Genomic DNA, 26,942 nt, shown 5'->3' with positions numbered 1-26,942 from the left:
TTTTCTCTATTCACAGTGAAGAATGCGAGACCTCGTGGCTCAGGTAACGAGCAGCCTGCTGCAGTTTCCCGAGGTGAGCATTCAGGCTCTTGGGGAAGATGAGCTCACCCGAGGTTCTGTGCTGCGTGGGCGGTTTTCCAGAGGTGAGCCTTTTCCTTGGAATTGGGTCTTGCTGTGAAGTTGTTACTGCCTGGAGGTGACCTGAGGCACGGGGTCACAGTATCAGCTGTGTCAGGTTGGTGCTGCTCAGGTGCATCAGGTTTTGAGAGAACAGAAAGGATGAACTATGACAAAATGATGAAAAATGTTAACATTAAAACATTAGTAGAGTTAAACTTTGAAAGGACAACAGCCTGCGCCAGTCTTGAGCTATTAAAATAACACGGGCAAGTCCGTGAGCCCTCCTCAACTTCTAATTGAAGGAAAGGCAGTTTTCAAAAAAGTCCTGGTGTGGTTTTGGGCTGTATTTATTTGTACCATCATAACATCCCATGCAGAACTAGTTCTTCTACAGTGTTAGAGAGGCAACCCCCCCTGCTTTTTCTTTCCTAGCCTGACTAAAAACAGAAGGAAGAGGAAAGCCCTGTTAGGCGCTGCAGCCAGGTTTGCAGAGTATTTAATGGGACGCAGAGGAGTGTCCCGGGAGAGCTGCTGAGAGCGGCTGAGCAGATGAGGTAGCTGACTTTGTCGGTGATCTGAAGGTAGCGCTGGGGGCCTGCCTGGGTGTCCGGGCGCCTGTGAAGACCATGTAGGATCTCTCTGTGTGACTGTAAGTGCAGTAGTTGAGTTAATACTCCCTTTGTGTTGGAAGTAGTTCAGTGAAACTAAATGTGCTAACTTCTCTCTGTGATCAGCGTGTGTAAAAGTTGAAATTGGCTCCCGCAGTGCCCATTTTAAGGTAATTCCTTGTTGAAGTCCAAATCCCTGCCCAAAGTAGGCGTGTGTCGAGCAAAGTTAGTAAACTAGAAAAGAATTGGCTGAGATTTTGCCATATTTGAAGTATATGCTTTAGGAGTTGTATTCTCCTATGTATTTAGATGATTTCTAGCAAAACCAAGCTGAATATGGTATAAAGACTAGAGACCAATCTATTGTAATCTTTATCCCAAACAACCAGAACTCTTCAGCGCAGGAATGACAAGTCCAAATGCAAAATAATAAGGTGGTTCATTTTACGATGCATTGGTTGAGGATTCAGTGGGTGATTTTCAATAATCGACCGGAATTGGGTAAGCCTCTCTTGCTCTGTGAGGTACTTCTGTTGAAGCAAAGGGGCAGTGATTGTGATTTTCCCGTTGTTTTCAACCCGCTCTTGGGAGTTTGCTTTAGCCAGCCTTTTCTCTTCTTCCAGGGAGAGATGGGCTGGCCTGGCTGGCGTGTGGCCCTCAGCTGGAGGTCGTGAGCGCTGTGACGGGAGAGCGGCTCTCTGCACACCGTTTCAGTGGAGCCCGTGAGCAGCCTCCCACCATCCGCGTGGTGAAGGAGGTTTCCTGGCAGACGGGAACGGGGCTGCTGGTTGGCTTGAGAGAAGCAGAGGGAAGTGTTCTCTGCCTGTACGACCTTGGAACATCAAGCGTGGTTACAGCAGTAGTTCTGCCAGGAAGGGTAGGTCCTTTTTAATGGGGGAAACGTTGTCAGGTGCTGCATAACGCTGTTTCAGGAGCAGCTTTGGAGCGTCTCTTTGCTAGGACGTCCATTTTCTCTATTGTGTCATCATACTGTCACTGCAGAGTGTCCAGTCGAGAGCACCTTGATGTGAAATGGTGGGGTTAACGGTACCGTTATCCTTTGAGTTTGCTGAGAGAGTCAAACAAGTTTTCTGGTTTTACAGTAGAGCACGTAGTTACCTAATTCTCCACTTTGACAAAAAGGCCTTGAAAACTACCTTTTTTTTTAGCCAGAGTGACAAAGACCTCGTCCTCACCCTGCCTTTCAAGTGTTGGTAACATACATGTCCTGAATGGTTCATTATGTCAGAAATACTGTCTTTAAAATATCTCAGACTTCCATGGCTGTGCTGTAGCTGACTTCGGCACATTCCCAGGAGTCTGGGACTAGCAAGCAGGTGACTTTAGAGCAAAGCACATTTTTCTGTTGACTTAGGATGGGAAAAAACAGGCTTCACTGCGTTACCTGGCAGGTGGTTACAGACCGACTTTCAGCCTGAAGCCCTTGAACCTCTGCTTATTGCATATGGTGCTTGTGCGGGTGGGATACTCTGGTGTAATGTTGCTAATTTTCCCTGCCTTCTCTAACCCATAAACTCAAATGACGTCCTTTCCCCTCGGCTCCTTATCTGAATGTAGACAAGAGTCACCTTAAGGTAATGGAACATCAAGGTTCACTCTATCTTTACCACCTTAGAATCTGCGACAGATAAATACTTCCGTATTACTCAGCTTTCCAGAGCGTGATTGGGTTTGACTTGCTAGAATCCAGGCGGGGTTTGTTTGTCTGTAGCGCTACAGTGTGATTGCTGGCAGCGAGCGTTTGTGTGGTGGTGATTTCTAACGAGCTGAGCTGGGTTGGTGCTCCGCTGTGTGGGTTTGCCGATCGTCCTGATAAATCTCAGCGTTTGAGATGGAAAGGCAAGCTGTGTGCTGACATAGACGTGCAGCCATTCAGACTTGTAAAAGCAAACCCGAATTGAAAATATTAATGGTATTAAATTGGTTTATAACGGTTGCATGTTTCAGAGCTCTGGAATGGTATTTTCCCCACTCTTCCTGGTTTGTGTGAGGCAGAAGGGCAGCATGCAGAGTGAGGGAGCTGAGACAGGATTTCTGCGTTCGTTCCCAGAATGAGCTGGCAGCAGTGTAGGAGAGTGTGCAAAGCCAGTGCCTGGTGCCGTGGGAAAATAGGCAGTTCCAGGAGCTTCTACAGGGAAAACTGAAGCGTTAAAACTGGGAACCTGTATGCAAAGGTGGAAAAGGTGGATTTGGGGCCAGTTGTACAACAACAAAACGAGACCTTAAAAGAAAAAAAGATAACAGCAACACGGGAACTTTGGCTGATTCTGCAGCACGATATGTGCAGTGTTTCTGCTTTCCTCCTGAGAGTCATCAAGGCTTGGAGCAGCAAGAATTCGAATAATCAACGCACTTTTGGTGGTGCTTTGAGTAGCTGAGAAGATTGGAGATTTCATCTGATTTCCAGGAAGTGTGAAACAATATAAAGTTGTCTCAATTACTGCGGGCACTTGTAGGAGTAGAATTCTTGTGGCCCAAAGGAAAGGTAAATTCTGTAGCAGATTGCCAGGCAGCGCAGTCACAGCAAGTGCTTGATACGGGAGAGGAGAGAACTTTGGGGCTTGGAGGTTTGGTCAATTTTTCCCCACCTCTGGGGAGAAAAACCAATATATATAAAAAAAGGAATCCTTGTGGTGCTCACTGCTCTGTTCCATTGTCGTGTAACAGGTTGGTGTTGATGTAAAGCTCCCTGGTGTCACTGTGTGACATTATGCAAGGAGGCTGAAGGGCAGCCCGTGTTCTTTTGTTGTGGAGCCTTAGTGCAGGAGCCCTCACGTGCTGGTGTCTCTGCTGGAGCAGTCAGGGCTGTCCCGGGAGGGGCTGCAGGTGCTGAAAGGTCTGTCTTCATCAGGGCCTTGTACTAAAGCTGCTGGCAGGCGGCTCCGCGTGTTACAGAGCAGCGTGCGCTTCTCCTCAGCGGGAGCTGGCTTTTGGCGAACCAGCTGCTGGGCTTTTTGCCGCTGTTTCGGCACTGAAAACTTTTCTGCTTTCCCTGGTTGCTCTTTTGATTCTAAATGAGGACTGGTGTAACTTTCCCTAAGCTGGTATCTCCCTTCCACTATCTGTAACAATACTCCATTGCCGTGGCAGCGGTGTGTCTCCCCTGCAACTTGGCCGCTGCCGCGTCTGACTGAGAGCCGAGATTTGCCCTAATACCTGTTTGGCAAAGAAGGCGTGGGCTGTATCCCAGTGCTGACGGGCTGGGGGCCGTGGGAGAGCGAGAGTGAGTTTGGTCTTTCTTACTCCAGTCCCTTAAATACGGTCAAGTTTCTTGCATTTAACGGATTTTCTGTGTTGTCTTCGAGTTAATGGTTTCTAAGTAGAAAATGGAACTTGGTAAGCTGTGATAATAGACTGCACCATTGCAGTTGGAGTGAGCTCAGCGAAATCCCTGCAGGAAACCCAGTAAACGGAAGGCAGTAACGGATTTTTGTACCAGACATTTTTGGGGGTTGGTTTGTTTGTTTGTTTTGTCTGGATATAATTGGGATCAATGCTGTGTTTTTAAGTCTGAGAAACCTGTATTTACTTTCTTGCTTCTGATGGGCTGGTTCTGGTTTCACTTTTGAGTGATTTCTATTTAGCTTGTCAAAGAGCTTAAATACTAACTTGTAGTTTTCCTGTAGGTAACTGCTGTAGAGCCCATAACTAACCCCGGAGGAGCCAGCGTGAGGCCTTGGCACCTGCACCAGGCTCTGCAAGGGTTTTGTGGCGTGGCAGCGGTGGCGACAGATGTTGGTCATCTGCTTGTGGTGGACCTTGGTTTGGATGATCTCTCTTGCAGTCAGAGGGAGAATGAACCATCGGGTGAGCTTGCGGTTTCTAAACTTGAACGGAAAAGTAAGAAAACTTGTGTCTTTTAAATCAACAACACGCATCCCACTTTGAAGCTACTGCTGTGCAGACGTGTATGGCTGCTGATTACAGGTGGCGGTTTGACATCGTCTAGTCCTGAATGGATTAAAAATGGGAGTGGCTTCATACTCCTCCTAAGGTTACAAATACCCCCTCCCACCAGGGTCCCTCTGTCACGGTGACTCTCGCCAGTGAGGGGTAGGAATTTGACCATCCGAGTCGGTGCAGCTGCCTGACAGGAAGGTGTGTCGGACGTGCCCTATTTCCTGGGAATGTTCTTCTGCTTCTGTTCATTGACTTGGGGCAAAGTTTAGGCTTGTTTTTTAAAGTAAATATGCCTTACCAAAATCCCTGCATTTGACCAAACGGAACCTGTACTTGGTGTACTCGGATTGCATACGCTGTTTTTGCTCTTACAAGAGTGGCCTCGGGAGCTGGTGTCACTTCAAGTAGCTTCACCATGAGGCCCAAACTCCTGATGTGCAGAGCCCAGGAAGAATTTGTCTATGGAGGTTTCGCTTTCACCTGGTTTTGAAATAGGAGCGAGGATACCTGTCCAGTCAGAGAGTTCCTATGTGCTCTGAATGCGTACAAAATGGGAAGAGCAGACAAAGTATTGCATCAATGGGTATTTTGCCGGGGATGGTAGAATTAGATCATACATGTTGTCACGTCAGTGTTTCAAATGCAACCTGAATGGCATAACGCATTCCTTTATTGTGTGGTTTTGTGCGTGCAGGTCTAACAGTTGTCACTAGAGCTGCTGCTGGCGTTTCACAAGGAAGAGCAACCGTGACCAGAGCAGGGAGACATCTCTGCCTTCAGTTACAGTGTTCTTCAGGAACAGCAATATCGACCCTGTGCTACATCAGCAGAAGCAACCAGCTCGCCGTGGGTTTTTCCGACGGCTCCCTGTCACTGTGGAATATGAAAACTCTGCAGCGGGAGTAAGTCGGCCTTTGCACTTGGTCACGCCTGGAGGTGCAGGGCTCTCAAGGCTCTGCTTGAGGAGGAAGTCTGTTAATTTAAAGAGCCCTTTTTCAGGGAGGGAAATGTGGAGTGTAATCTTGGAGTGTTTAGGAATCCCCTTCTGAAGTAACCATTGAGCCATACCTGGATTCAGTGGGCCGCCTTCTCCCCAGCGGGCTGGGATTGTTCTCCTTATTGTGCCTGTGGGCTGAGGAACTGCGGAAAGCTCCCTTCTCTGGGTTCTGTCAAGCAGTTAGGGCGTGAGAGAGCTGCTTTCCATAAGGCAGTTTGTTCCACCAGCAGTATTCAGTGACAGCAGGAGTTGTGTGTGTTTCAATGAAAGAGATTGTAGACATTATTTCTCAGAACCAGCTCCTGCAATGAGGGCACCCATTGAAAGGCTGAAGTATGTTAATGATGGGATTGTGGTGATAATATTCTTTAAAGCGTCCAGGTTGAAAGGAGTGAGACATGAAAGCTCAAGAGCTGATCTGTGGCTGAAAAGACATTCTCTCCCACATTTCAGCCTCGACCAAAAGAGGGGACTGACCCATTCCAAGGCAGCGATGCATGGGAATGAAAGTCTGCTTGGAACACTTGGAGGTGGAATAAGGGTTGTGTCAAGGGATAAGCAACAGAGAAATTAGGGAGATGATTTCAGCTCTGCCAAAGAGCAATCCCCCCTGGAATATCTGACCCAATTCAGATCGGGATTCACTTAAGCAAATCTGCAGTGACTCACCGGGAACTATTGGCGGCATGAATAGAGAGTGGAGGGATAGTGAGGTGGCAAGAATAGATTGTGAAGGTGCAAAGAAGGTTCAGAAGTCTGGAGGAGAAACGCTTTAGATAGTCCAAGTAAAGAAACAAGACACTACTGGTGTTTGGCGCTGTTTTCAGCTTGTGCAGAAGAGAGGCTGCATTTTCAGTTCAATATTGAAGCAGGCGACAAGAGTAGGAAGAATCTTTTGCCTGGCAGCTGAAGGAATCTTTCATGTTCCTGCGCCGCAGGCAGAGGAGGAGATAAAGCCAGGTTATTGCCCGTGATGGACAGTAATTTCCTCACCTCGTGGCTGTTGCATCAAAAGCAGTCGCTCCCGTGACTCCCTTGTTTGAGACGGGAGTGTGACCTTCTGTGCCTTGAGGAGAAGCACGTCAGGGGCTCTTTGCTCAGAAGATGCTTCTCCCCTTCTACAAACAGGCAGGGCCACCAGGCTCACCTGCTTTCTTTGGTTTTTTTAACCCTGCAGGCACCACTGTCAGCTTGAAGGAGGAAGGATTCCTGTCTGCGCCGTTACTTTTCAAGAGCCTGAGCATGATCCTCGCAACTGTTGCTACTTGTGGGCTGTTCAGTCGACGCAAGAAAGGTGAATAAAAGCTTACTATCGGCCACTGATTTTTCTTTTTTTTTTGAGTATTTGTTCACCTAGAGTTGACCCACATGTATTTGTTTTGTTGAATTAGCCGTGCAGGAGATTCTCTCCGGTATGGAAGGAGCTGACGGTGCGATTTGTACAGGATGTAACAGGGATGAAGAGGGACCTACTAGTTCCTCCCTGCTGAAAGGCAGCAAAGCGACAGTGGCTCTATTTCTGTGCTGGCATTCTTAAATGGCTTCCTTTGTTTCCTGATGACTGCTTCATGGTTTGCTTGATATTCACACCGTGGTGTTAAGATACCATGGAGCGCAGTGGAGGCTGCAGCTCCAGAGCACTAAAGGTGCGGATCCACCAGCCTGCTGCCCCTAAAGGAGGAGGTGACAGCATGGCCGGTTCCCTGGTGCCAGCCTGAGCCCTGGTGAGCCAGCTCAGCTCGGCTGGCAGGGAAGGTGTTCAGCAGCCAAGTCGGTGGTTTCCTGCTGGGCTAATGACTGAAACGAGGGTGTGGAAGGTGCCGTGTGTGCAGGGGAGGGACTGGAGCTCTGGTGGGAAGGGAAGGGGAGAAAGATCTGCCCCCTTCCGCATCAGCAAGCTATTTACTCAGCTCGGCTGCTCATGGAGTGGCAATCTTTTTCAGTTTGACTGTAAAGCAGTTTTGATTGCGAGCTCTTCAATGCAAAGAACTGTTCCCAACCATTTTTATTCCATAGAACACCTTGAAGCTTCCAGATTGTATGGGTAGCCTTTGCCCCAGAAGCTGTTAGTGTCCAAATTTCCTCCTTTGTGGTTTGGTGGCTAAATGTGACCAATTCTCAGGTTTTGGGAAGGGCTGTTTTTCTTTTGAGCCAGACAATGCTATTAAGGAAACCTCAGCCTAGATCTAAGGAAAGGGTAACGAGGACTATAAAGCAGCTTTGTAACCAAATGTCATCATTTATACCTTTTCCAGTGAAGGCGATGCCGTGAGTTTACATCTGTTGCAGTTAGCGTTCGCAGACAGGAGGCGCTTGGCTTCAGGACAAGTCATGTACGAGGTAAGACGTGCACGTCCGTGAAAGGCTGGAAAGAGTCCTTTTCCCTAAGGGAGCATCAGTGAAGTTGGCAGGGAGAATATTGACCATGACAATTCAGAGATGACTTAAAAAGAAAGAATCTTTTGCTGAGTCTTCCTGGGCACGGCCTTTGTCCATACTTTTTGAAAAGAAGTCGTACAATTTCATACCGCCGTGTCGTGTGTTCCAGCCAGGGCCGTCTGCAAAGAGCCCGTATAAATTCAGTTCCTGAAGAGGCAGCAGCTTTTACAAATAAAATGATTCTTCATTTAAACACCAACTGAATGGCATGTAGGAAGAGAAGACAGGGCTTTGAGTAGCTCTGTTTAACCAAACTGCAGAGTTGAATAAGGTTCTGTCTGTCTCCCTTCCTTAAAACACGGGCGTACAGCTTTATTCTGTTCCGGTCTTCAGGTTTAAATTCTTGCTTTCCCTTTGAGCTCTGTCAGCAGGACTTCACATGACGCTCACCTGCAGGGTCTCTTCGGTGCTGGTCCTGAAACTTAGTAGCTCTAAAGAGAACTCTTTCTACTTTTTGGCTGCGTTACCTATGAACTCTGCTCTTGAAGCCAGCAAAATACGCAAATACAGTAAAGAGTGGTCTGATTTGGTCAAAAAAGTATATGTAAATTTTTAGAAGTGGCTCCAAAGAGGTTGTGTTTAAAATAGAGATGAAGTAGCCTTACCTCTCTGTTATCTAACAGATAGAAGATGCGTTTTTAGAACGTATAATTTTATTCAGTGTTATGCCTGAAACCCTTGCAAAATCTTTTTGATGGGAAAGTAATCTTAATTCAGAGCATGTCTTTCCTGTTGAGGTGCAGTAGGAGAGGATCTGTGCTCTACAGCCTTGATATTTATTAGCAGTATTTCCTAGAATGGTTAAGAGAAAGCTTGCCTGTTCTCAGAGTAGGTGAGTTAAATGTAACATATCAGGTCATACGAGAATGGATTGTCTCGTGCCAGCTCATGCCAGTTCCTTCTAGAGCTCTGAAACTTTAGGAAACTTGGGTAGAATGAGGTACAATCAATTTTTTTATTTTCTGGTAGGTTTTTGGAGATTTTTAGCTGCTTAGCTTTTGGTTTTGTTTGGTTGGTTTTTAATTGTAGAGCTGCTCTTTGTCCACAATCCACACGCCCATGTGTTGTAGGGTAGATCATTTGACCAAGTGCTGTATTTGGAAAGACAGTATTTCAGTCAATGCTTGCTTAGCAAATGGTGGTCTCAGAGGTTCCACACAATCCTGCTGGAGTTTCTGTAGGTCTCAAAGTAGTTTGCTGACTCTGTAGGGATTTGTGATCCTAAACGCCTTGCCCACGTGCATGCCATGTCCGCCGGGTTGTTTTGCTGTTGGCTGCACTTGGTGAAGGAAGGGAGGCATATTTCACCCATCAGTCCCTGAGGAGGTGAGAGGAGGAGCTGGCAGGAGCTGACGTGGTTTGAGAGAAGACTGTGACTCAGTAAGAAGTTCTCATGGCTACTCCCGAGGGATGGGCTTTCACTCTAGCGGTGTGTGCCTATAGATAATGCCTTGCAAGAGAGCTTTGGCTGCTGGAAGGCCGTGACTCCTCTAACTTCATCAGTTCTGTGATCAAGTCATGGAACAAAGCGCTTTGCATGCCTATGTATGGCATTATTTCAGATCTCCCTTTGTAGCTAAATACGTAGGTTTGTGAAGAAACCGGGATGGTGCAGGGAATTCTGCAAAACACATTTAGAACCAATATTGTGAGGGAAATGCTCAGTTTTGAAAATGTGCAAAGCTTTTACGGCCAAACTTACCCGTTACGGTTTGACACTCAGTCCTCTTGCTTGTCAGCTGTAGTTTCTCTTTGCCATCAGATTAAGCGCCTGGGAGAGATACAGTACAATATGCAGGTTCTAGTAGACATAGACATTCTTTCCTACTGAGGTGTAATGTCTGCTTTTCTCTCAGAATGACCCTTCTCTCTCCTGTGATTTTTTCCGCAGCATTTGGCATCCTGTGTTGAAAAGTACAGTTTAGATCTGACGGGCGGAGCCTTTCCCTTGAGAGGGCAGAGCAGCAAGACCAAACTACTCAGCTGTCAGGCTGTAGAAATCTTTCCCAACCGCGCAGCCAGAGAAGGCAGCGTTGATGAAGGTTTGTTCCTGATGTCCCTGTTTGGTTTTTCTAAACTAAATGGTTTTGGCATCCAAGCAATGAATGCTGTTCCGTACCCACAGCCTGAAAGTCTTAAGTCTCTGTATAGACTAACTTCTTGGGCTTATTTCAAAGGAAAAACTGGGTGCTGAAATTCTGTGGGACTTGTTAAAATAAACCCTATTTTTCCCTTCAATGCTTGCTGACATGCTGTAGCGATGTATGGTGGGGTCACCTCTATAACGCCTGTCAGTCATTTTATTCCTCCAGCTCTCGTCTTTGAACAGTAAGATCATCCCCTCCATTGCTTAGGAATGTTCCCTCAACTTTCTTTTTTCCCCTCTTCCAACCTATGCCTGCACCTGCATCCAGCTGGCGGCCGGTCAGGAGTGCTGTTCCCCAGGGCTCGGTCCTGGGGCCAGATCTGTTTGATACCTTCCCCAACCACCTGGATGAGCCGGCAGTGTGCCAGGGTGGCCAGGAAGGCCACCAGCATCCTGGCTTGTATGAGAGATAGTGTGGCCAGCAGGAGTAGGGCAGTGATCGTCCCCCTCTACTCGGCAGTGGTGAGGCTGCACCTCGAATCCTGTGTTCAGTTTTGGGCCCCTCACTACGAGAAAGACACTGAGGTGCTGAGTGTGTCCAAAGAAGGGCAGCGAAGCTGGTGAAGGGTCTAGAGCACAAGGTTTAGTTGGGATCTTAGGAAAAATTTCTTCACAGAAAGGGTTGCGAAGCAGTGGAACAGGCTGCCCAGGGAAGTGGTGGCGTCACCATCCCTGGAGGGAGTTAAAAGACGTGCAGACGTGGCGCTTTGGGACAGGGTTTAGTGGTGGACTTGGCAGTATGAGGTTTACAGTTGGGCTCGATGATCTTAAGGGCCTTTTCCAACCTAAATGATTCTACGAGTCTATGATCTGCCTGTGCACTTTGCCCTCTCTGTGTCTAATAGGTTCCTACACCTACAAGCTCTTAAAGCAATAGCTTCTGGCTTCCCTCGTCCGGACCGACAGTTAAAACTCCTCTGGTGTCTTTCATTACCTTGCAATAATGAGATGTGCATCTCTGGGTTTGCACATCCAGTGATGCTCTGAGCACATCTCTGAGCCGGCAACTTCCACAGCCTTTTGTTTGGGTGTGTGAATGCCCTTCCCTCTCTTCTTACTGGCCTTAACTTATGTCTGCTTGTTACAAAGACGACACTGGCATGACTTTCTAGGCTATTTGTGTTTATTAGCTTTGACTTAGTCCTGAAGAGGCAGCTTCCACCTCTTTTGGGGTGCCACCCTCTAACAACAGCGTGTCAAAATCTAATGAAAACTCCTTTGGATTTTCTCCACTTGTGTCACGATTCTGAGGAGAGGGCCTTCTAAAACTTTGTCAAAAACAACCAACAGGCGCACCCACCAAAAAACCCAAACCAAAACCAACAAAAAAGGCCCTTTCGGTCCCCTTTTCATGAAGTCTGAGGCATGGAAAAATGCTTGTCATTTTTCTGATGGCTCCTCATTAGCTTTTATCCAGAAACTATTCAAGTTGTAGGCCCACATGAGCTTCTGTTGGATGTGGGTTGAGGTTAGAAATGCAGCTGGCTTCTGATTTATGAAACTAATTGACATCTTCAAAGGCAGTTTCAGCGGCTCACACAAGTGAAAGGGCACAGAAGCTCACGATGACACACAGTAAAGCGTGGGAGGCTCCCTGAGCAGCCCTGATGAACTCAGCAGAGAACAGAGACCCATTTTGCCAAATGACCTGTCTCCTGGTTCCCTGCTCTGTCAGGGTAAAGGATGCACCCCCCACTTTGCTCACATCTGGAGAATGCCTTCTCCCCAGAGGCGACAGACCATGCCACTTCTTGAGAGAACCCGAGTGTAACATGGTCAATGTTTGATGTTAAACTCTTTGTTCCAATCTCCTGTTTGTTGGGGTTGGGTTTTGGTGTTTGTTTTGTGTGATAATTGTGTTCTTTCATTCTGACTGTGCTGGAAAGGAGCTATTCGTAACACTCGTAATCGAGTCGAATCTGGAAATTAATCATGCCAGCTGAGTGATCAAGTGTATATGACAAGAATTTGTATGCTTTCTAAAAGCAGCAATGTATGTTTTCCTAGGGTGGTGGGTTGGTTTTTGGTTTTTGGTTTTTTCTAACCATCTTGATGCACTCTTACTGTATGGGAAACTTGATTACCTGACAATTGTGTATTGGATTTGTCTTAGGACGGATACAGGTTGAACTCGCAAAGGGGGGCAGCATGACTGAAACCTATCACAGAGGTGATGCTATGGTGTACATTGTTAAAATTCTTCTTAGTCAAGTGTTGCGTTTCATGAGTGACATAACAGAATGAATCCAAAATAGAAAGTGATGTTTTGAAAATGTCAGATAGATTGTATTTTCTCCCACTAAGAAACAATGTCTTGCCTTTTCCAGTCATATCTCCTGGCACCAGTGTCTCAGTCTTCAGCTGGCAAGTGAATACACGCGGCCAGGGAAAACCATCTACTTATTTGGGTGTATTTGACTTTGACTGCTGGTATCAGGCTCAAATGCCAGGCTCGCTAAGGTAGGTTTTTATGAAGCTGGTTTCAGTATCCCTCCCCATAATTCATTGGAAAGTCGGCGTTTAGCTTCTGCGCTTGTTTTCTTTCAGGCCAGAAGAATCCCTTCAGGACTGCCCCTATTTTGCACTGTGGTCACTGGACGCTGTAACAAGCACGACTGCTCCAAACCTCCTTCTGGATGTTGTGGTGCAGGAGCGCAGCCTAAGCTGGAGAGTTCCTCCTTCTTATCCACAACCTGAGCTGTGTTTTCATCCAAGCACCTATAATTTTGGTAGGTATTACACGGCTTTGAATAGTGATAAGCTTAAACCGAGCTCAAATGCCATTTATTGGTTCTCCTGTTCATTGGTTGTCATGCAAAAACCCAACCAAACCGAAACACCCCAACCCCCCACCCACCCAACTGTGATGACGTTGTACTGGCCAAGTGTGTGCTGTTGTGACACCTGCCTGCCAGGCGGCTGGGTCTGGGGGTTGGGTGCTTCTGTAACGCAGCCCGTGAGGTGGTGCTGGTGATCAAATGAAATGACTCTGGGCTGAAGCTCAAAGCGCAGCACCTCGATAGCCCCGGAGGTAAAATCTCTACACTCAGTCATCGTTTTTCTAAAAAAGGCTGTAAGTGATGTGATGAGAAGAACGGGTACTCAGTTGTACCTTTCCAGAGGTTGCTGTGACAAAAATGTAAACTGGTGCTACCATCACGGTGAGAGTATGGAATGTTGTCCAACGTTCATTGTCTCTGCAGATGGCATGTGCCTGCTGAGCTCTGGAGTTGTTCATGTGACGTGCAGCGGCTTCCGGAAGGAGGTGATCTTTTACTGTATCTTTATGGAGAATGTCAAGAGATGGACCTTTCCTAAGCTTTCCATGGCGCTGCTTTCGGTGTCAGGGACCATTTAATGCTCCTCCTGCCCATCCACACGCGTAACTGCAATTGTACCCTACCAGTTTTATCAAATGTAATGTTTGAGGTCCCCTCTTGGGAGTGTAAACCCACCGTTGTCTCCTGTTGAAGCACGATCAGGGCCTGAATGTCTAGAAAGGAAGAGAGTGCTGCTCTAGGAGCAGGAAGAGAAAGTCGGGGAAAGCTGTTCCTTCTCTCTCATCAATGAGTGCAACTGCCTGCGTGGTCCTGAGTTCGGGTTTTGATCCCTGATTACCTTGGAAAAGAGGACAGAACGGAGAAAAGGAAGCATCTTTCCCTCAGAACAACCTTCTCCCCCGTCAGTCTCTCAAAGCATTAGGTTCCGTGCAGAACCTGACGATGGGGGTGTCTCACTCGCATGCGAGTGGCTGCGAACATCTGCTTGCGGGACTATACCTGATCATTTGCTTCCAAGGCAGTGAGCTGCAGCAAACAATTACCGTTGGCAGCTCTACCCAATGACTTCCCTGTATTTTCCCTTCATCGGTCGGCTTTGCTGCAGCCTCTCAAAGCAGATCTTCACCTCTGTAGCCTTTGCCTTGTGCTACAGGTGCCCAATTGACTCCTCTGGGACTGCCCTCTTGTTGCTGCAACACCTCAGTCACCTTTAGCTCGTGACACCCACCACCTTCTCTCTGCTTTATCCCACCGCAGTGACTTCACCCCCCTCCTTCAGAGGTTTCCCATTTGCAGGGCACCAACCTTTCTCTCTCCTCTGAAGGATTTCCCTGAGAGATGCAGCCTTTGTGATGAAGAACCCATCTTCACCCAGGCAGGCTCCAAGCGAAATGCTGAGCGAGCGAGTCATCAGGCAGAGGAGCACTTAGTAGGAAGGGGAGAGCAGGCTTTCCCTGCCCTCATCTTCCTCTCTACTGGATTCCTCACCAGATCTGTGGGGGTGCGCTGGGGCAAAGAGCACTTGTGCACAGTGTGGTAGCTAACATGAACGTCTTGGCAGGTTGGCCTGGCCCATAGGCTGTCTCTTTTGCAAGCCTGATGTAGGCTCTTCCATTCAGATTGGGTGATCTGATGTCAGCTCCACGTTGGAAATAATTGGGAAATGCAGAAATTTGTCATACCCTTTGCTGAATTGAGACTAGATCATTCAGAGGCTTGTTAGGCATTTGAGCAGGAATTGCTTGTGAATGTGAGTAAGACAAATCTCAGAATTAGGGGCAAGAAGCTTGGTTTGGGGTTTTGTTTGCCACCGTAAGTTGTACTCGGTGTGTTTCCTTGTCTGAGACTGGTTTTCAGAAAAAGATGGAAATCTGATGTGTGTATTCGAATGTGTAGAAATGGCTTTGAATGTGATGATTTTATTTAGAAGGGAAAGATACTTCTGAATGTGCTTAAAAAGCCAAAGAAACGAGCAAACAAAAAGCAAAAGCCCTAAAAAAGAAAATTTGCTGAGGGCTCAGTCTTGGGCCCCTCAGGACAAGAAGGACATAGTGTTGCCGGCGCGTGTCCAAAGAAGGGCACCAAAGCTGGGGAAGGGTCTGGAGAACAGGTCTCATGAGGAGAGGTTGAGGGACCTGGGGTTGTTTGGCCTGGAGGAGAGGAGGCTGAGGGGAGACCTTATCGCTCTCTGCAACTGCCTGACAGGAGGCTGTTGTGAGGTGGGGGTTGGTCTCTTCTCCCAGGTCACTAGCAATAGAACGAGAGGAAACGGCTTCAAGCTGCATCAGGGGAGGTTTAGGTTGGATATTAGGGAAAATGCCTTCACTGCAAGGGTGGTCAGGCATTGGAAGAGGCTGCCCAGAGAGGTGGGGGACTCACCATCCCTGGAGGTATTGAAAAGACATGTAGACGTGGCACTTGAGGGCACGATTTAGGAGACATGGTAGTGTTGGGTTGACAGTTGCACTCAATGATCCTAGAGGGCTTTTCCAACCTTAAGGATTCTATGATTCTATGTTTCTATGATCATTTCACCTGGAAGAAGTATCAGAACACCAGCTGCACTCAGCTACTCCTTAACAGTGCACGTCTGTGCCTGCCTGTGCTTTGCCCTTCTGAAGGATTGCCACGGCATTAGAACACAGTGTTTGAAGCACCTAAAACTGAAACCTATTAGAACATCAATGTTTCACTTCTTTTCTGTCGTTTTGGGAAATGACAACTTAATGTTTGGGGTGTCGTAACTCCTTCATGTCTTCATAGCCTGGAAAGCTGCTTGATCTTGGCTTCACTGTTTCCATGCAAACGTTGCAGAGTTCTGTTTGTTCTGTCCCCTTCGCGCATTCCTGATGGCAAACTTCTCTGCACCCCATGTGCCATGGGTATAAGCAGGGCACGTTGCTGGGAATAGTTAATTGGAACGCAGTAAATTGAGAGGATAATGCAGAGGCATGCAAATAAAGATTAGAATTAGCCTTTGGGAAGTTGTCATGTCACGGGGAAAATTCCATGTGCTCCTCAAAGCAACAAGCAGCCCAGCCTGTGATGCCTGAGTGAGTGTAGAGTTAGAAACAAGCACTTACTGTTGGTGGTTTGGATGTTGAAAGCAGGTAGGATTCTCCTTTGATTTCGCCTGTTACTTTTAGGAGGAGCAGTTAGAGGCGGTCTTGTCAGCTGCTGCCCAGACAGGTTCTGTAGGGCTTCTGACTGGCTGCATTAAGCTTTGGACATCTAAAGGTAAGACTTGTTATGTGGTTTTTATGTTGCATGGTTTCTTCGTTTGGAATTCTTGATTCATTTCTTTTTTGTTCTCTCTTTTTAAAGAGCAGCCAAGTTCTGCTGCTAATTTAGAGTTGGCCCTTGACTGGACGTGGAGCAGAGTGATCTATACAAAAGGCGCATTTGAGCAAATCTGTGAGTACTAGTGCAGCCATGCTGCAAACCTAGAATCAGTCTTTCCAGTTGAGCTTATTCAGTGATCTGCTGGTAGATGGTCTTGCCCGCAGATCTGGAAGTGCACTTTGAAACTCTGAAATGGCTCTGTAGGCTAATGATTTCATACTTGTTCTTGAAAAGGTGTTGCGCTGTTTGACGGCTCCTGCAGCTCCACTGACCCGCAGAGGTTACAGGCTCTGCAGCACCGCCAGTTGCTTTTGAGCAACCTTAGCACAGTCTTAAACTGTTTTCTAACAGAGGCACAAGAGCTCGCTGGAAAAGGTTTGTCACAGTATTTCTAACTCTCTGGTGTGTCTTATGAAGATTTGGAACGATGCTGGGGCTGTAATTGTGGAAAGAGGAGCTGTTGTTGGTTTTGCTGATTGGCAGAAAGTCAAATGTAGCGGGGAGAAGGGGCTTAAATGGGAGGGGTTGGGGCTGCCACTTAACGCGCGTTGAGTTCAGGGCACGAGTTTGTTGGGGAGCTCGTGCGAGTGGGTGGGGAGGCTGCGTTCAGCAAGGAGCTGTGCAAGCACCCGGCTTGAAATTACAGCAACGGGATGTGGCACTGTGACAAATACTCCCTTTGATTGTCAGCTAGCAGTGCGTAATTGCATGCAAATATTGGGCTGGAAATTACTAAAATCAGAGAGGAAGCCTAAATGAGTAACATGTGAAGTGAGTTGCATGAGTTTCTGTAGCTGTTTCTGTTAGAACTTGTTCCTGGCATATTGAGGAGAAGAGAGAAAATCCCTTTGCTAGAGTAAACCTCTCTGCTACGTGAAGAACAGGTGCCTTATCCATGAGTGGATTTAGTAGTTCCGACTTCACTTTTTTTTATTAAACCTTTAGTGAATCTTCTTCTTTGTAGGGGTTGCTTGTGATTGTGGGCTTTTACTTCAGAGAAGGAAGTGATACGGAGTGAAAAATGCACAGGCAAAGATTCCTACCGTGTTATTTTTCTACTTTCTCTTTAGTGCAATGAGGGGAGTTTTATAAAAAACAAAAGAAATTGCACACCAACAGTCCTCTTAAGCTTCTTTTCATGTTTTGCAGACTTGACAAATAAGCTGGCGGTGACCAGCCTCGCAGCTTTGTATGCACGAGTGGTCCTCTGGTTCTGTGGGTCCCGTCTCCTGCCAGAGGGCTCAGGTAAGCCTAAACTGTCACGCATCTGTAGCAGTCAGTGCTTCCTATGAACACGTACTTCCCCATGGTTTTGTCAAGGCTTCATCAATACCAAGTCGTGCCGGTTCAGTGACAGCAGATGCTGAAGTTCTGCTGCTGAAATTGAGATTTCACTGTTTTTTCAACTCCGTCGTGTAGAATGATGGAAGCAGTTTCTTTCCGGGGTGTTTCTCAGAAACAGCACTAAGCCTCTGAGTGAAGGAGTTGCTCGTGCCCACAGCTTGAAATCCTTGGGATTGTAAACAAGTAACTCCTAAAGCACCAACACGGGAATGCTTGATTTTACAGTAAAAGCCTGACGTGCGTGTTTTGAACTTTTTACGGATTGTTTGAGGAAAAAAATACACCTTGGAAATAGTTCATCATTTGGATGGGTTATAAACCCTATTGTCAGCCTTAACTGTCTTACGCATGTTCACATGACATGTTTAAAAACCCATTCCCTTTGAGAACTGGGGTTTTTTTTTTAGAGTGAACTTCAGCTGACACTACATGTTCTGGATGCTACATCACCTGTAAGCTTGAAATGGCACTTAGGACAAGGAGGAATTGACTCCTGTGTCGTAGGTCTCTTTTAGCAAAGGCAGAAGGAGGATGGGCTTCTTTCAAAGTCGGAGGCTGGCCTGTGCTTTTGATGCTCAGCTTGTGTGTTCTTCTGTCTTTTTAGTCAAAAACTGTAGGTTGAAAATGTGATATGACTTCTTTAACTTACTTCTTATTTATTGCCTGTAGGTGATGAGATGCGTTTCTCTAGACCTTTCTACAATTATCCTCTGATTCGGAGCTACTACGCTGGTCATCGACAGAAACTGGAGCGTTTATCAAGGTAGGACGTGCAGGAAAGCTCTAGAGCAGTTCCGCTGCAAATTCAGAAGCGGCAGCAAGTGGCTTTTCCATCAGCAGCTGTATTTGCTATGCTTCATGCGTTTGCTGGCAACACTCTTGACTGGAGTGATGCGTGTGTCCTGCTGAACAGAGAGGTTCCTTTCCTGTGTTGAAATGTTGATATATACCTCTGCTTAGTGCCCTTTGTTGGTGTCATCATTGTTTTGACGTGCACGTAATTCATTGGCAATTCTGTGTCATTTGTTACCACTGGAAAAGGTCGTGTGGTGAGGACAGGATCAGTCACGGCCAGGTCAGCAAGGCACGGCCTTTGCAGAGCAATTGTTCTGGACACAGAAGAAAGCATGTTTTAGAAAAAAAAAACCAAAAAACAAAGCAAAAATAATCTCTCTCAATGACCAGTGATAGATGGCGATAAGGGGACTGGCCCAAATCTCCTACTCCCAAGCACCGCGGTGTCATTGAAGGAGATGGGCAGAGTCACATGCAGCTGGCACAGCCAGCGTGCTCCTGGCTACTGGATAAAAGTGCCTTCCTCACGGGAACTGCCTTTCCTGGGCTGGCTCACGAGCATAATGGTGATGTGCCTTGGGTTAGGTGAGAACAGATTTTTCTTTGGCAACTGTTCTGTAACCTAAAGAAAGTCCTCAAGTAGCCGTGGCCGTGGCACTGTGAACAAGGTGCAGCAGGAGGAGCCCAGGTGGAAGCTGCTCTATGTCAGGCGTTGGCTTTCAAGCTCCTCTTCCTGCGCGTCCTTCTCAGGTAACTCTCGTACAGGCTCACGGGCTCCTCAGAAGCACCACCTCCAGCGTGCTGCTTCTGCTCGTCCTCCTCGGGAAATGAAAGGCTGGCGTCGCAGCCCGCAGGAGCCTGTGATGGGCTTCTGAGCAATGCCGTGTTTAACAGGCCAGCCCTCCGTCACTGTGATGGCATGTGCAGAGGCACAAACGTGCTGCTTCAGGTGATACCAGAATTCAGCTGTGGGCTCAGCTTTCTGACCGTGACTGTTTTTCAGTAACAAAAGCGAGGTGCTGAGACCAAAGCCTGACATTTCCGTGCTGTGGTCTCACCGCTGTGTGTGGGAACGCTCCCACTGGAGGCGTGGGGTTTGGGTTAGCTTTGCTCACACTGCCCTTGTATTACAAGTAATGCGGCACAAAAGAAAACCTGAAAACTAAAAGGTCGCTGCAACTTTCCCCTTAATAAGGGAGCTTTTTGGATTCCTATTTGGAGCTCCTTTAATAATTCACTAGGATCTAATGAGCACCTTTCACCTGACTCCAAAATTTCTTTCCAGTCTATTTCAAGTCACGATCATGCCTTTGTCTGTTTGTTCCTTTCTTGGAGTCGTGGGAGCTTTAGCTGGGTTTGTTTTGGCTGGAGGAAATCTGTGACACTGAGAGGCCAGAATTAGTGTTTTCCTCTGTGCAAATCCTCGCTAGGTTTTGTTCCAGAAGAAAATGGGACTCTGACTGCCTGATGGTCGATGGCATGGTTTCCCAGTTAGGAGACCGAGTTGAGAAGTTGTGGCAGAGAGATGAAGGAGGAACGGGGAAATACCCACCTCCTAGTTTACGGGTGAGTGTTGTGTTCGCTGAAGGCAACAACAACAGCCACAACAAACCCCAGCCCCAGCCCAGCCCTCCCCCAAAGCCAATGATTTCTCAAAGAGAGGAGTTTTAAAAAGCTTCTACCTTTTCATTCCAGGCACTGCTGGAGCTCTATTTGCTAGAAGGTGTTGAAGAAAGCCACAAACATGCAATCGTATCCCTTGGAGTTATTTCTGTTACACCTCCAGTATACGCGCATCAGGGGTCTGAAATGTCTGTCACCTACGTGTTCGATGCATTTTCTAATTTGTGCTTCAAACACACTGCGGATGAACACGTGTAGTTAAGAATTAAGTCGCAGACAGAAGCATTGTTTGATTTCTTTGTACTGTGGATTTTTTAGGAATTTTTAAAATGTTTTGTTGCAAAGTCTTTTCTGATGTGAGAAAACAGGTCTACTAAGCAATGTTAAAGGTAGAAAGCTCCCCTAGATTTTCTCAAAATGTAAACTGTTTTTCATTTTTGAAGCACCCATAGCTGTAGCAAACAGCTGCTTCCTCAAGCGCTGCACTAGAATGTGCTGCTTCAGAGCAAAAGGATTTCTGACAGCGGTTTACCAGGACCTGATGTTGCTGAAATCATCCATTTTCCAGCACAGCTAAGAGGGCTTGCTTTTGTGCTGTTACAAGTGCAGGCACACAGAATAATAGAGAGAGAGAAGGGAAAAGCCATTGGGCAGAAACTGAATTTTTAAGCTGCCGAAATACACTGTGTTGCTTTGGTTGTGTGTTGCCTGAGCCGAGAGGGGAGCCTAGAGAGCAGGGGCTTTAAAGCTGTTGCACCCCGGAGCTCTCTGATGAGAATAGACCCCCCAAACCAGCTGTCAGAAAGAGAAAGTGACACTGCCGATGAGTGATCCACATACTGGTTTAAATCCAGTTTTAATCATTCAGAGCTAAGCTGTGCTGTAAGGACACCCTAATTTCACTTGTTTTATATACGCTGGAAAGGAGGGAAGAAACCAACTGTAGAATTTGTTTGCTTTAATAATCAAGCATTGGCCGTTCTCGTGTTTTGAATGTCCAGCTGGTGGCTCCAGTGACTAAAGAGGGAGCCTGAGTTTCCAACAGAACTGTTTAAATATCGAAAGGCAACCTTTCTGAATGCCTTAGAGAAATCAAAGAGTCTGTCTTTCTGGTTATTTATTCAGAATGCAATTTTGTTGTTAGGGCCTGACTATCTTCAGGTTGCAACAGCATAAAACGGCAAGACTAATACATGAGTATTTTCTGCGTCCTACCACTATGATATTCTTATTTCCTTTTATTATTTATTCCTATTGTATTAATCATAGGAATAATATTATTTCATGTGATAAATTGTTGGTCTTGCAAATTTATCAGCCTTAATTAGATACTTGATATCAGACAATTTACTTGCTGCTAGACATCATGCATTCCTTTCCGAACAAAACAGAAACTTCCGTCGACTCCTTCGCAGCTGCCTTTGCCATCCCTTCGGGCCTTGTTAAGCTTATCCAAGGATTTTGGCTTCTAGACCACAAGGACTATGAAGTAAGCATGTGACAGTTTAGTTAGGCATACGTTGTAGTGCAAGGCTATGATCTAGCAAATGACTTTAAAACCCTGGTGCTTAGCTAATAACAGGTGATAAAAAATGGGAAGCTTCTTTTGTAATCCTGCTTCAGCAGCACCTTCAGCAATACGTGATGATCTGCAGTTTGGTTTTAATTACGTTGAGAGGAAATGGATTAAGACAATGAAGAAGTCAGCGTTAATAATGCTTGAGATGTGACTTGCCAAAGCCGTCTGTTCAGGTTGTTCTCAGCAGAGCAGTCGAGCGCTTTCTCAAAAGCAGTGGTTTGGGTACTTTAAATAGTCAAGCGACCATCCTAGCAGCAGGATTTGAGACAGAAGACCGCAAAAGTGACTCTTCAATCTAATTCATGTTCCTTCTGATGCTGAAGGTTGCTCTTTGCCTGTCACAATTTTAATACAACCTGTCTGGGGGAATAACTTGTATTTATAAGAAGTGATGTTTGCCTATGGGGATTTGGTTACCCTAGCCGAGTGTGAATCACTCCTTTTAAAAGACTCTGGTTTTTTTCTGTATGGCTAACTGATTTTTTTTTCCTGCAAATAGTAAAGAATGTATATTTACCTGTCCGGTATCAGGGACATTCACCCTTACTGAAGAAACTTTTGAACAGTTTTGTTGTGTGCTTGTGTGTCCAGTCTGATCCCCTCTATACAAACAGGCTGTGGCCAGGCTGGAAGGGGCCCAGAGAGGGGCCACCAGGATGATCAGAGGACTGGGAAGCTGCCATACGAGGATGGGCTGGGAGAGCTGCGTTTGTTCAGCCTTGAGAAAAGGAGGCTCAGAGGGGATCTCATCCCCATGTACCAGCACTTAAGGGGCAGCTACAAGGAAGATGGAGACTCTCTTTTTACACGGAGTCCCATAGAGAGGACAAGGGGGATGGACACAGGTTGCTCTTGGGGAGATTCCGATTGGCCACCAGAGGGAAATTTTTCACACTGAGGACAGTCACCGTTGGAATAATCTCCCCAGGGACGTGGTTGACTCAGGCACTGTTGGACACCGTCAAGAGTCGTCTGGACAGGGTGCTGGGCCATCTTGTCTAGACTGGGCTCTTCCCAGAAAGGTTGGGCTAGATGATTGCTGAGGTCCCTTCCAACCTGGGATTCTGTGATCTTAGTAAACCTGATCTCCACCTTCTGCAGAATTCCCTGGCCCTGCTCTTTCACCCAGCTACAACCAAACCTGTGTCGTGGCAACACGTGAGAATTCTTCGGTCCCTCATGTGCCAAGGAGAGCATGGGCGAGCCCTCAGATACATGCAGGTGATGAAGCCACCATTCGCAAGCAGTTGTGAAGAGCGACTTTACCTCACTGTGCTGTTGTCCAATAGGTAAAGAAATATCTGCCACCATTTTGGCATTGAAATACTGTGAAAGGTGGAGAACAAACACTAGAAATCACAATCCCCTAAATTTCCTTTAAACTTTGAGCACAATAACTGTGGGGCATCTTTTTAGTTATACTATTAATACGCCTTTACATCTCAAAAAATTAACTACAGGTGCATGGCGGAGGCTTGGGCTCTGCTGCAGGAAGACGCCGCTCAGTTAAAGGAGGAAGAGCTATTAAAAGACATGTATGACATCTGTCGGGAGATGGGACTAGTGGGAGACTTCCTGAGGCTGCCTTTCACAGACTCTGAACAAGTAAGTGTGGGCAAGAGGAAAATCTGAATCCCTTCTTTGCCAAGAGAAGAGGCAGGGTCATCATATATGTTTTAAAATGTGTTATTTCTCATAGAAGTGTTTGGAGAAATTTTTACGGATTCATGAAATTCTTTTAGCCCGGCATCTGCAGCGTGCCAACTGTATGGCAGCAGCACGGCTGAACCAGGCGATGAACGTTCATCTCATGGTAAGCGTAAAAGTCCTGCCAAGTGTGCCAGTTTCTCTCAGGGGTTACTGACCGGTTTAACAGCGCTCAGTAAGAATCCTGCTTTCTTTATCACACCCTTCTTTGAAATACTTGCAATAAGCCTCTGCACCTTACGTTACAGCTGAACCTAAAAGTTGAACAGAATGTGTCACTACTCCAGAGCTACCCCGTGCAGTTGGAAATTCTGTGTTCCAGGCTGTTGTTGACTCCACTTCGAACAGTTTGTTTGTGTCTAAGGATTAAATAAGTATCTCCTGTCAGCCACTCTTACCATTCAGATATTCAGGGACGTACGTTATGCAGGGTTCAGATGATTGGAAGTTGTTTGGGTCACTGTGGAATGAAGAGTGTGTTGTATGTCATCTCCTGTATCTCACACGCAGCTCTGGGTGCCAACCCACAGGCAACATTTGCATCATGGGTTGATGTTTTTATTATTTCCTCAAGTTATAGCGTGAGGTCTGCAGTTCCACAGCTTTCATTTTACCACTCTTTGGACAGAAATTCTTACCTAACTTCTGTATCTCAAAGTAGCCATATCAAATTCTGTGTTATGGGAACTTCTGTTGTGGTTCTGTGATCCATGTGCTGCTTTCCGGAACCATAGTTCTCCAGGGAAGCAAACTTATGGGGTGGTTCTGGAAGGTTGAGGTCCTGCATTTGAAAGCTTCCATCCAGGGGGAAGGGGTGTGTAGGTAGCTTTCTCTTCCTCATTTTAATCCTCACTTCCTCTTGTCCAACGTAACCTGCCGCTGCCCTGGAGATTCAGTCACCTGGGGCAGTGGCGTTTCAGGAAAAACAAGGGAAAGGCTGCTGTTTTGTCAGCCACGTGAAGCTTGTGGGTGCTGACAAGTGTGTCAGAATGAGGTTCTGCAGGGTGCCGGCATGGTTTTAACTTAAAGTTGTAGGTTCTGCTATTATTCTAGTCTTCCTTCCACTTGGCTAAATATACAGGGTGAAACTTCTTGCTTTATGCTTTTTGTTCACCAGAATGATCGTGCTCCTCGCTGGAGACAGAGAGCAGTTGCCAGAAATTCTCTCTCGGCCCAGCACGGCAAGACCCTTCCTAGAGGTCAGAGGCAGCTGGCTGTAGAGAGAGCCAAGCCTTACCATCTGCCTTCGTCCGGACCAAGAGAAGGTAATTTTTAGGGGGGGAACATAACGCACAACTAACCCTCGCTCTGATTGCACAAGGCTGATCGTTTTTCCCTCGTGCTTTACAGCTGCAAGACCAAAGCCATCCTCGACAGTAACAAAACCAGCTAATACAGGAAATGTGCATCCAAGGGCACCTTTCAGCAGTCGTGTGTTGGCCAAAGTTAGAGAGTTATGGGTAGGAAATGAGCAGAAACCCAGTTGAGAGAGAGTTTTTCTGTTATGATAATGTTTGTTATGCAAAATACATATATTTATATTATGGTAAATATGTTTAGAGAATTTAAGAGAGCTGAAACTAAAACAATGATTACCATCAAGCTATTGGTGTACACATCTTGCTAGACTTGATTGTGTGATCAAATAGTGATCTCTTCCCACTTGCTGACACCTTTCTGCTTTGTTTCTGCCTTATTTACTTAAAAATAGGCAGAACGATAAAGAGCAGGAAAGAGGCCAGTAGCTGTCAGATGATTTTCCTACAGGTGGTGTGGCCAAATCAACCTCAGTTCTGGTATATTTGGACTTGAGGGCAATGAAGGTCAGTTACTGTCCTTCTCTACTGTCCTTTTGCCATGAGAAAAGACCAAGACCTTGGGCAGATCGTACTATAAGGACGTGCCCGGCGTGCAAATAAGGCCGCAGATAACTAAAAGTAGTTTAATCCCCCATCAGAACTTCTTCTCATGGAAGATGACTCTCAGGGTTGTCAGCGCACTCCATTTATTTGCTGCAATTCATCCCTTCCCATGTAACCAACCATAAATAGCTTCTGGTGAGGAAGAAGCAAGCTCCAGGCAGGAGCCAACCCATAGTCTCTTGTGAGTTGTTAGGCAATGCTTGTAACCTCTTAGCCTAGGCCAGTCAGAAAATGCAATGAAAGAATAGAATTTCTCGTAGTAAGATAGCATTTGTTTCTTATGTTGTTGGTACTTTTGTCTTCTGTGCAAAACTTGCAGGTTTCCATCGCAGGAATGCTGTTCTCACCAAAGCAGTCACGATAATGAGTGCCTTTGAGATGCTCGGAGAGAAATGTTCTGCGGTTCCTTCTGAATTACAGCTGTTCCTGAAATAAAAAGCGTTTTCCAATGCACTGAGCTGTGTGGGTGACCTATACGTGAGGCAGAGGGAAAAATGCAGGTGACGGTTCCTGACGTGCCTGTTGGTTCAGGTCACTCACTCCTGGGCCGTGCATCACCCGGCGTGGTTCAAGAGCAGGCTTATCCCACAGCAGCCATCGGTGTGGTGTGCCTTGCTCTTGAACTTGATTTAAACCCAGACGAAACCATGGATTATTAGTGAAAGCCTGATTGCTGGTAGTTTGATACTACAATTGTAATGTTAATAGGCAGGGAGAGAAGGATGCGGGAAGCAGGTGTGTGACTTCTGTGAACAGCGGCAGCACAGGCGTGTGTGACCCTAGGAATCCAGGGCACAGGAAAGCCTTTGCTTCTGATCCAGCCTATTGGTCTCAGAGGAGCTTCCGAAAGGACGAGAACGGCGTGCTCATCTCCGCAGGATCCAGCAGTTCCGTGGTCCAGGTAAGCCTTGAGTCAAAGAACCAGCTGGAAGCAGCTGTCACTAATACGCAGCTGGAGGCCGGTCAGTTCCTTTATCTCCCGTTATTAACATCCATGTCAGCGTAACCAGCATTTATCACTTTCCTGGTGTGAAGCAGTGGCTAGATTTTATCTACGTGTCTTGTCACCCTGGAACTGAGTGTTGCTGTCAAGTGTGCTTGCCAGTCTTGATTGCTAATTTAAACTGCTAGTGAGGGCTCTCCTGGCAGAGAGCAGTGCTTGTGTGTGCATTTGGTGGCTCGCTTATGAAGAGGAGGCACTTGATGGTTTGTTAGAGAGAGGTCTCTGGTGATCATGGTCAGGGAGTGCTGGAGAGCGCCTGGCAAGGTTATAACGCCACGCTGCTGGCGTACGGTCAGAGGGGCTCAGGGAAGAGCCCATGAGCGACGATCGGGTATGGTGCGAACAGAGGCTGGGTGCCCGTTGTGCGCCAAGAGCTCTTCAAAGCCCCCCGCACTCGGGAGAACCACAAGCAGTGCCAGGTGGGATTAGCACAAAGTGATGCTACATGGAGTAAATGGGTCGCACTGATCACCCAGCGGGCTCGAGTAGGGAACCCCAGCGGCCCAGGAGTCTTGGAAGTGACCATGGGCTGGCCAGAAGGCAAAGACTTTGGAATATCCCCAGAGGAGGGGGTGCCACGTGCTGAAGAGGCCCCACTGTATAACAAACTCTCAGA

At 46.9% G+C, this 26,942-nt stretch overlaps 1 long non-coding RNA gene and 1 pseudogene across 3 annotated transcripts in view; both read left to right on the top strand.

The window, feature by feature from the left end:
* LOC142051110 (uncharacterized) overlaps positions 1-26,942 on the top strand; it is a 166,825-nt gene that overhangs the window by 39,766 nt on the left and 100,117 nt on the right. The window lies entirely within an intron of this gene.
* On the top strand, positions 23-25,155 carry LOC142051111 (protein ELYS-like; annotated as a pseudogene).

This window comes from Phalacrocorax aristotelis, unplaced genomic scaffold (assembly GCF_949628215.1).
Source record: "Phalacrocorax aristotelis unplaced genomic scaffold, bGulAri2.1 scaffold_81, whole genome shotgun sequence".
Classification (NCBI taxonomy): domain Eukaryota; kingdom Metazoa; phylum Chordata; class Aves; order Suliformes; family Phalacrocoracidae; genus Phalacrocorax; species Phalacrocorax aristotelis.
Note: the sequence above shows the minus strand (reverse complement) of the source record. Positions and strands in the feature narration are given on the sequence as shown.